A 9,078-nucleotide genomic window follows, 5' to 3' on the forward strand; every position below is an offset into this window, starting at 1 on the left:
TTTCAATGATTGGGTCTTTAGTTCAATTGTGGCTGAGGTCTGAGTAATTCTACCTCTCAGTTGTACTTAAGAAATTACAAATGAACCCGCTCTAGTATTTCATGACCTGTCGTTGGGCACTAATAGACATAATGATGACCTAGCCACCACATAAAGCTTAGTAAGCACAGTGGCTCAGTGGTTAGCTCCATTACCTTCCAGTGCATGGGTCCTTAGTTCAATTGTGACTGAGGTCTGAGTAATTCTACCTCTCAGTTGTACTTTAGAAACTACAAGTGGACCCTCTCTAGTATTTCATGACCAGTCGTTGGGCACTGATAGACATATTGATGACCTAGCCACCACATAAAGCTTAGTAAGCACAGTGGCTCAGTGGTTAGCTCCATTACCTTCCAGTGCATGTGTCCTTAGTTCAATTGTGACTGAGATCTGAGTAATTCTACCTCTCTGTTGCACTTTAGAAATTGCAAATGGACCCACTCTAGTTTTTCATGACCTGTTGGTTTACACTGATATACATATACATACAAGTGGACTTGTTCTAGTTTTTGACAAACTGTCGGTATGCACTGATAGACACATTGATGACATAACCATCGCGTAATACTCAAGCAGCATGGTGGCTCAGTAGTTTGCTCGATTACATTTCTATGCTTTGGTCCTTAGTTCAATTCCAACTGAGGTCTGAGTAACTCTACCTCTCAGTTGTATTTTAGAAATTACAATTGGACCCGCTCTAGTAATTCATGACCTGTCGTTGGGCACTGATAGACATATTGATGACCTAGCCACCACATAAAGCTTAGTAAGCACAGTGGCTCAGTGGTTAGCTCCATTACCTTCCAGTGCATGGGTCCTTAGTTCAGTTGTGACTGAGGTCTGAGTAATTCTACCTCTCAGTTGCACTTTAGAAATTGCAAATGGACCCACTCTAGTTTTTTATGACCTGTTGGTGTGCACTGATATACAAATTGATGACCTAGCCAACCTATAATGTTCAGGCAGCACTGATGCTCAGGCAGCAAGCATGCTCAGGCAGCACGGATGCTCTAGCAGCATAGTTGCTCACGTAGCACGTATGCTCAGGCAGCACAGTGGCTCAGAGGTTAGTTCGATTACCTTTCAATGATTGGGTCTTTAGTTCAATTGTGGCTGAGGTCTGAGTAATTCTACCTCTCAGTTGTACTTAAGAAATTACAAATGAACCCGCTCTAGTATTTCATGACCTGTCGTTGGGCACTAATAGACATAATGATGACCTAGCCACCACATAAAGCTTAGTAAGCACAGTGGCTCAGTGGTTAGCTCCATTACCTTCCAGTGCATGGGTCCTTAGTTCAATTGTGACTGAGGTCTGAGTAATTCTACCTCTCAGTTGTACTTTAGAAACTACAAGTGGACCCTCTCTAGTATTTCATGACCAGTCGTTGGGCACTGATAGACATATTGATGACCTAGCCACCACATAAAGCTTAGTAAGCACAGTGGCTCAGTGGTTAGCTCCATTACCTTCCAGTGCATGGGTCCTTAGTTCAGTTGTGACTGAGGTCTGAGTAATTCTACCTCTCAGTTGCACTTTAGAAATTGCAAATGGACCCACTCTGGTTTTTTATGACCTGTTGGTGTGCACTGATATACAAATTGATGACCTAGCCAACCTATAATGTTCAGGCAGCACTGATGCTCAGGCAGCAAGCATGCTCAGGCAGCACGGATGTTCTAGCAGCATAGTTGCCCACGTAACACGTATGCTCAGGCAGCACAGTGGCTCAGAGGTTAGTTCGATTACCTTTCAATGATTGGGTCTTTAGTTCAATTGTGGCTGAGGTCTGAGTAATTCTACCTCTCAGTTGTACTTAAGAAATTACAAATGAACCCGCTCTAGTATTTCATGACCTGTCGTTGGGCACTAATAGACATATTGATGACCTAGCCACCACATAAAGCTTAGTAAGCACAGTGGCTCAGTGGTTAGCTCCATTACCTTCCAGTGCATGGGTCCTTAGTTCAATTGTGACTGAGGTCTGAGTAATTCTACCTCTCAGTTGTACTTTAGAAACTACAAGTGGACCCTCTCTAGTATTTCATGACCAGCCGTTGGGCACTGATGGACATATTGATGACCTAGCCACCACATAAAGCTTAGTAAGCACAGTGGCTTAGTGGTTAGCTCCATTACCTTCCAGTGCATGTGTCCTTAGTTCAATTGTGACTGAGATCTGAGTAATTCTACCTCTCTGTTGCACTTTAGAAATTGCAAATGGACCCACTCTAGTTTTTCAAGACCTGTTGGTTTACACTGATATACATATACATACAAGTGGACTTGTTCTAGTTTTTGACAAACTGTCGGTATGCACTGATAGACACATTGATGACATAACCATCGCGTAATACTCAAGCAGCATGGTGGCTCAGTAGTTTGCTCGATTACATTTCTATGCTTTGGTCCTTAGTTCAATTCCAACTGAGGTCTGAGTAACTCTACCTCTCAGTTGTATTTTAGAAATTACAATTGGACCTGCTCTAGTAATTCATGACCTGTCGTTGGGCACTGATAGACATATTGATGACCTAGCCACCACATAAAGCTTAGTAAGCACAGTGGCTCAGTGGTTAGCTCCATTACCTTCCAGTGCATGGGTCCTTAGTTCAGTTGTGACTGAGGTCTGAGTAATTCTACCTCTCAGTTGCACTTTAGAAATTGCAAATGGACCCACTCTAGTTTTTTATGACCTGTTGGTGTGCACTGATATACAAATTGATGACCTAGCCAACCTATAATGTTCAGGCAGCACTGATGCTCAGGCAGCAAGCATGCTCAGGCAGCACGGATGCTCTAGCAGCATAGTTGCTCACGTAGCACGTATGCTCAGGCAGCACAGTGGCTCAGAGGTTAGTTCGATTACCTTTCAATGATTGGGTCTTTAGTTCAATTGTGGCTGAGGTCTGAGTAATTCTACCTCTCAGTTGTACTTAAGAAATTACAAATGAACCCGCTCTAGTATTTCATGACCTGTCGTTGGGCACTAATAGATATATTGATGACCTAGCCACCACATAAAGCTTAGTAAGCACAGTGGCTCAGTGGTTAGCTCCATTACCTTCCAGTGCATGGGTCCTTAGTTGAATTGTGACTGAGGTCTGAGTAATTCTACCTCTCCGTTGTACTTTAGAAACTACAAGTGGACCCTCTCTAGTATTTCATGACCAGTCGTTGGGCACTGATAGACATATTGATGACCTAGCCACCACATAAAGCTTAGTAAGCACAGTGGCTCAGTGGTTAGCTCCATTACCTTCCAGTGCATGGGTCCTTAGTTCAATTGTGACTGAGGTCTGAGTAATTCTACCTCTCAGTTGTACTTTAGAAACTACAAGTGGACCCTCTCTAGTATTTCATGACCAGTCGTTGGGCACTGATAGACATATTGATGACCTAGCCACCACATAAAGCTTAGTAAGCACAGTGGCTCAGTGGTTAGCTCCATTACCTTCCAGTGCATGGGTCCTTAGTTGAATTGTGACTGAGGTCTGAGTAATTCTACCTCTCCGTTGTACTTTAGAAACTACAAGTGGACCCTCTCTAATATTTCATGACCAGTCGTTGGGCACTGATAGACATATTGATGACCTAGCCACCACATAAAGCTTAGTAAGCACAGTGGCTCAGTGGTTAGCTCCATTACCTTCCAGTGCATGGGTCCTTAGTTCAGTTGTGACTGAGGTCTGAGTAATTCTACCTCTCAGTTGCACTTTAGAAATTGCAAATGGACCCACTCTAGTTTTTTATGACCTGTTGGTGTGCACTGATATACAAATTGATGACCTAGCCAACCTATAATGTTCAGGCAGCACTGATGCTCAGGCAGCAAGCATGCTCAGGCAGCACGGATGCTCTAGCAGCATAGTTGCTCACGTAGCACGTATGCTCAGGCAGCACAGTGGCTCAGAGGTTAGTTCGATTACCTTTCAATGATTGGGTCTTTAGTTCAATTGTGGCTGAGGTCTGAGTAATTCTACCTCTGTTGTACTTAAGAAATTACAAATGAACCCGCTCTAGTATTTCATGACCTGTCGTTGGGCACTAATAGACATATTGATGACCTAGCCACCACATAAAGCTTAGTAAGCACAGTGGCTCAGTGGTTAGCTCCATTACCTTCCAGTGCATGGGTCCTTAGTTCAATTGTGACTGAGGTCTGAGTAATTCTACCTCTCAGTTGTACTTTAGAAACTACAAGTGGACCCTCTCTAGTATTTCATGACCAGTCGTTGGGCACTGATGGACATATTGATGACCTAGCCACCACATAAAGCTTAGTAAGCACAGTGGCTCAGTGGTTAGCTCCATTACCTTCCAGTGCATGTGTCCTTAGTTCAATTGTGACTGAGATCTGAGTAATTCTACCTCTCTGTTGCACTTTAGAAATTGCAAATGGACCCACTCTAGTTTTTCATGACCTTTTGGTTTACACTGATATACATATACATACAAGTGGACTTGTTCTAGTTTTTGACAAACTGTCGGTATGCACGGATAGACACATTGATGACATAACCATCGCGTAATACTCAAGCAGCATGGTGGCTCAGTAGTTTGCTCGATTACATTTCTATGCTTTGGTCCTTAGTTCAATTCCAACTGAGGTCTGAGTAACTCTACCTCTCAGTTGTATTTTAGAAATTACAATTGGACCCGCTCTAGTATTTCATGACCTGTCGTTGGGCACTGATAGACATATTGATGACCTAGCCACCACATAAATCTTAGTAAGCACAGTGGCTCAGTGGTTAGCTCCATTACCTTCCAGTGCATGGGTCCTTAGTTCAATTGTGACTGAGGTCTGAGTAATTCTACCTCTCAGTTGTACTTTAGAAACTACAAGTGGACCCTCTCTAGTATTTCATGACCAGTCGTTGGGCACTGATAGACATATTGATGACCTAGCCACCACATAAAGCTTAGTAAGCACAGTGGCTCAGTGGTTAGCTCCATTACCTTCCAGTGCATGGGTCCTTAGTTGAGTTGTGACTGAGGTCTGAGTAATTCTACCTCTCAGTTGCACTTTAGAAATTGCAAATGGACCCACTCTAGTTTTTTATGACCTGTTGGTGTGCACTGATATACAAATTGATGACCTAGCCAACCTATAATGTTCAGGCAGCACTGATGCTCAGGCAGCAAGCATGCTCAGGCAGCACGGATGCTCTAGCAGCATAGTTGCTCACGTAGCACGTATGCTCAGGCAGCACAGTGGCTCAGAGGTTAGTTCGATTACCTTTCAATGATTGGGTCTTTAGTTCAATTGTGACTGAGGTCTGAGTAATTCTACCTCTCAGTTGTACTTTAGAAACTACAAGTGGACCCTCTCTAGTATTTCATGACCAGTCGTTGGGCACTGATGGACATATTGATGACCTAGCCACCACATAAAGCTTAGTAAGCACAGTGGCTCAGTGGTTAGCTCCATTACCTTCCAGTGCATGGGTCCTTAGTTGAATTGTGACTGAGGTCTTAGTAATTCTACCTCTCCGTTGTACTTTAGAAACTACAAGTGGACCCTCTCTAGTATTTCATGACCAGTCGTTGGGCACTGATGGACATATTGATGACCTAGCCACCACATAAAGCTTAGTAAGCACAGTGGCTCAGTGGTTAGCTCCATTACCTTCCAGTGCATGGGTCCTTAGTTCAATTGTGACTGAGGTCTGAGTAATTCTACCTCTCAGTTGTACTTTAGAAACTACAAGTGGACCCTTTCTAGTATTTCATGACCAGTCGTTGGGCACTGATAGACATATTGATGACCTAGTCACCACATAAAGCTTAGTAAGCACAGTGGCTCAGTGGTTAGCTCCATTACCTTCCAGTGCATGTGTCCTTAGTTCAATTGTGACTGAGATCTGAGTAATTCTACCTCTCTGTTGCACTTTAGAAATTGCAAATGGACCCACTCTAGTTTTTCATGACCTGTTGGTTTACACTGATATACATATACATACAATTGGACTTGTTCTAGTTTTTGACAGACTGTCGGTATGCACTGATAGGCACATTGATGACATAACCATTGCGTAATGCTCATGCAGCATGGTGGCTCAGTAGTTTGCTCGATTACATTTCTATGCTTTGGTCCTTAGTTCAATTCCAACTGAGGTCTGAGTAACTCTACCTCTCAGTTGTACTTTAGAAATTACAATTGGACCCGCTCTAGTATTTCATGACCTGTCGTTGGGCACTGATAGACATATTGATGACCTAGCCACCACATAAAGCTTAGTAAGCACAGTGGCTCAGTGGTTAGCTCCATTACCTTCCAGTGCATGGGTCCTTAGTTCAATTGTGACTGAGGTCTGAGTAATTCTACCTCTCAGTTGTACTTTAGAAATTGCAAATGGATCCACTCTAGTTTTTTATGACCTGTTGGTGTGCACTGATATACAAATTGATGACCTAGCCAACCTATAATGTTCAGGCAGCACTGATGCTCAGGCAGCAAGCATGCTCAGGCAGCACGGATGCTCTAGCAGCATAGTTGCTCATGTAGCACGTATGCTCAGGCAGCACAGTGGCTCAGAGGTTAGTTCGATTACCTTTCAATGATTGGGTCTTTAGTTCAATTGTGGCTGAGGTCTGAGTAATTCTACCTCTCAGTTGTACTTAAGAAATTACAAATGAACCCGCTCTAGTATTTCATGACCTGTCGTTGGGCACTAATAGACATATTGATGACCTAGCCACCACATAAAGCTTAGTAAGCACAGTGGCTCAGTGGTTAGCTCCATTACCTTCCAGTGCATGGGTCCTTAGTTCAATTGTGACTGAGGTCTGAGTAATTCTACCTCTCAGTTGTACTTTAGAAACTACAAGTGGACCCTCTCTAGTATTTCATGACCAGTCGTTGGGCACTGATAGACATATTGATGACCTAGCCACCACATAAAGCTTAGTAAGCACAGTGGCTCAGTGGTTAGCTCCATTACCTTCCAGTGCATGGGTCCTTAGTTCAGTTGTGACTGAGGTCTGAGTAATTCTACCTCTCAGTTGCACTTTAGAAATTGCAAATGGACCCACTCTAGTTTTTTATGACCTGTTGGTGTGCACTGATATACAAATTGATGACCTAGCCAACCTATAATGTTCAGGCAGCACTGATGCTCAGGCAGCAAGCATGCTCAGGCAGCACGGATGCTCTAGCAGCATAGTTGCTCACGTAGCACGTATGCTCAGGCAGCACAGTGGCTCAGAGGTTAGTTCGATTACCTTTCAATGATTGGGTCTTTAGTTCAATTGTGGCTGAGGTCTGAGTAATTCTACCTCTGTTGTACTTAAGAAATTACAAATGAACCCGCTCTAGTATTTCATGACCTGTCGTTGGGCACTAATAGACATATTGATGACCTAGCCACCACATAAAGCTTAGTAAGCACAGTGGCTCAGTGGTTAGCTCCATTACCTTCCAGTGCATGGGTCCTTAGTTCAATTGTGACTGAGGTCTGAGTAATTCTACCTCTCAGTTGTACTTTAGAAACTACAAGTGGACCCTCTCTAGTATTTCATGACCAGTCGTTGGGCACTGATGGACATATTGATGACCTAGCCACCACATAAAGCTTAGTAAGCACAGTGGCTCAGTGGTTAGCTCCATTACCTTCCAGTGCATGGGTCCTTAGTTCAATTGTGACTGAGGTCTGAGTAATTCTACCTCTCAGTTGTACTTTAGAAACTACAAGTGGACCCTCTCTAGTATTTCATGACCAGTCGTTGGGCACTGATGGACATATTGATGACCTAGCCACCACATAAAGCTTAGTAAGCACAGTGGCTCAGTGGTTAGCTCCATTACCTTCCAGTGCATGTGTCCTTAGTTCAATTGTGACTGAGATCTGAGTAATTCTACCTCTCTGTTGCACTTTAGAAATTGCAAATGGACCCACTCTAGTTTTTCATGACCTGTTGGTTTACACTGATATACATATACATACAAGTGGACTTGTTCTAGTTTTTGACAAACTGTCGGTATGCACTGATAGACACACTGATGACATAACCATCGCGTAATACTCAAGCAGCATGGTGGCTCAGTAGTTTGCTCGATTACATTTCTATGCTTTGGTCCTTAGTTCAATTCCAACTGAGGTCTGAGTAACTCTACCTCTCAGTTGTACTTTAGAAATTACAATTGGACCCGCTCTAGTAGTTCATGACCTGTCGTTGGGCACTGATAGACATATTGATGACCTAGCCACCACATAAAGCTTAGTAAGCACAGTGGCTCAGTGGTTAGCTCCATTACCTTCCAGTGCATGGGTCCTTAGTTCAGTTGTGACTGAGGTCTGAGTAATTCTACCTCTCAATTGCACTTTAGAAATTGCAAATGGACCCACTCTAGTTTTTCATGACCTGTTGGTTTACACTGATATACATATACATACAAGTGGACTTGTTCTAGTTTTTGACAAACTGTTGGTATGCACTGATAGACACATTGATGACATAACCATCGCGTAATACTCAAGCAGCATGGTGGCTCAGTAGTTTGCTCGATTACATTTCTATGCTTTGGTCCTTAGTTCAATTCCAACTGAGGTCTGAGTAACTCTACCTCTCAGTTGTATTTTAGAAATTACAATTGGACCCGCTCTAGTAATTCATGACCTGTCGTTGGGCACTGATAGACATATTGATGACCTAGCCACCACATAAAGCTTAGTAAGCACAGTGGCTCAGTGGTTAGCTCCATTACCTTCCAGTGCATGGGTCCTTAGTTCAGTTGTGACTGAGGTCTGAGTAATTCTACCTCTCAGTTGCACTTTAGAAATTGCAAATGGACCCACTCTAGTTTTTTATGACCTGTTGGTGTGCACTGATATACAAATTGATGACCTAGCCAACCTATAATGTTCAGGCAGCACTGATGCTCAGGCAGCAAGCATGCTCAGGCAGCACGGATGCTCTAGCAGCATAGTTGCTCACGTAGCACGTATGCTCAGGCAGCACAGTGGCTCAGAGGTTAGTTCGATTACCTTTCAATGATTGGGTCTTTAGTTCAATTGTGGCTGAGGTCTGAGTAA

The sequence above is a fragment of the Ranitomeya imitator genome, chromosome 9, assembly GCF_032444005.1.
Source record: "Ranitomeya imitator isolate aRanImi1 chromosome 9, aRanImi1.pri, whole genome shotgun sequence".
In the NCBI taxonomy this organism is placed as follows: Eukaryota; Metazoa; Chordata; class Amphibia; order Anura; family Dendrobatidae; genus Ranitomeya; species Ranitomeya imitator.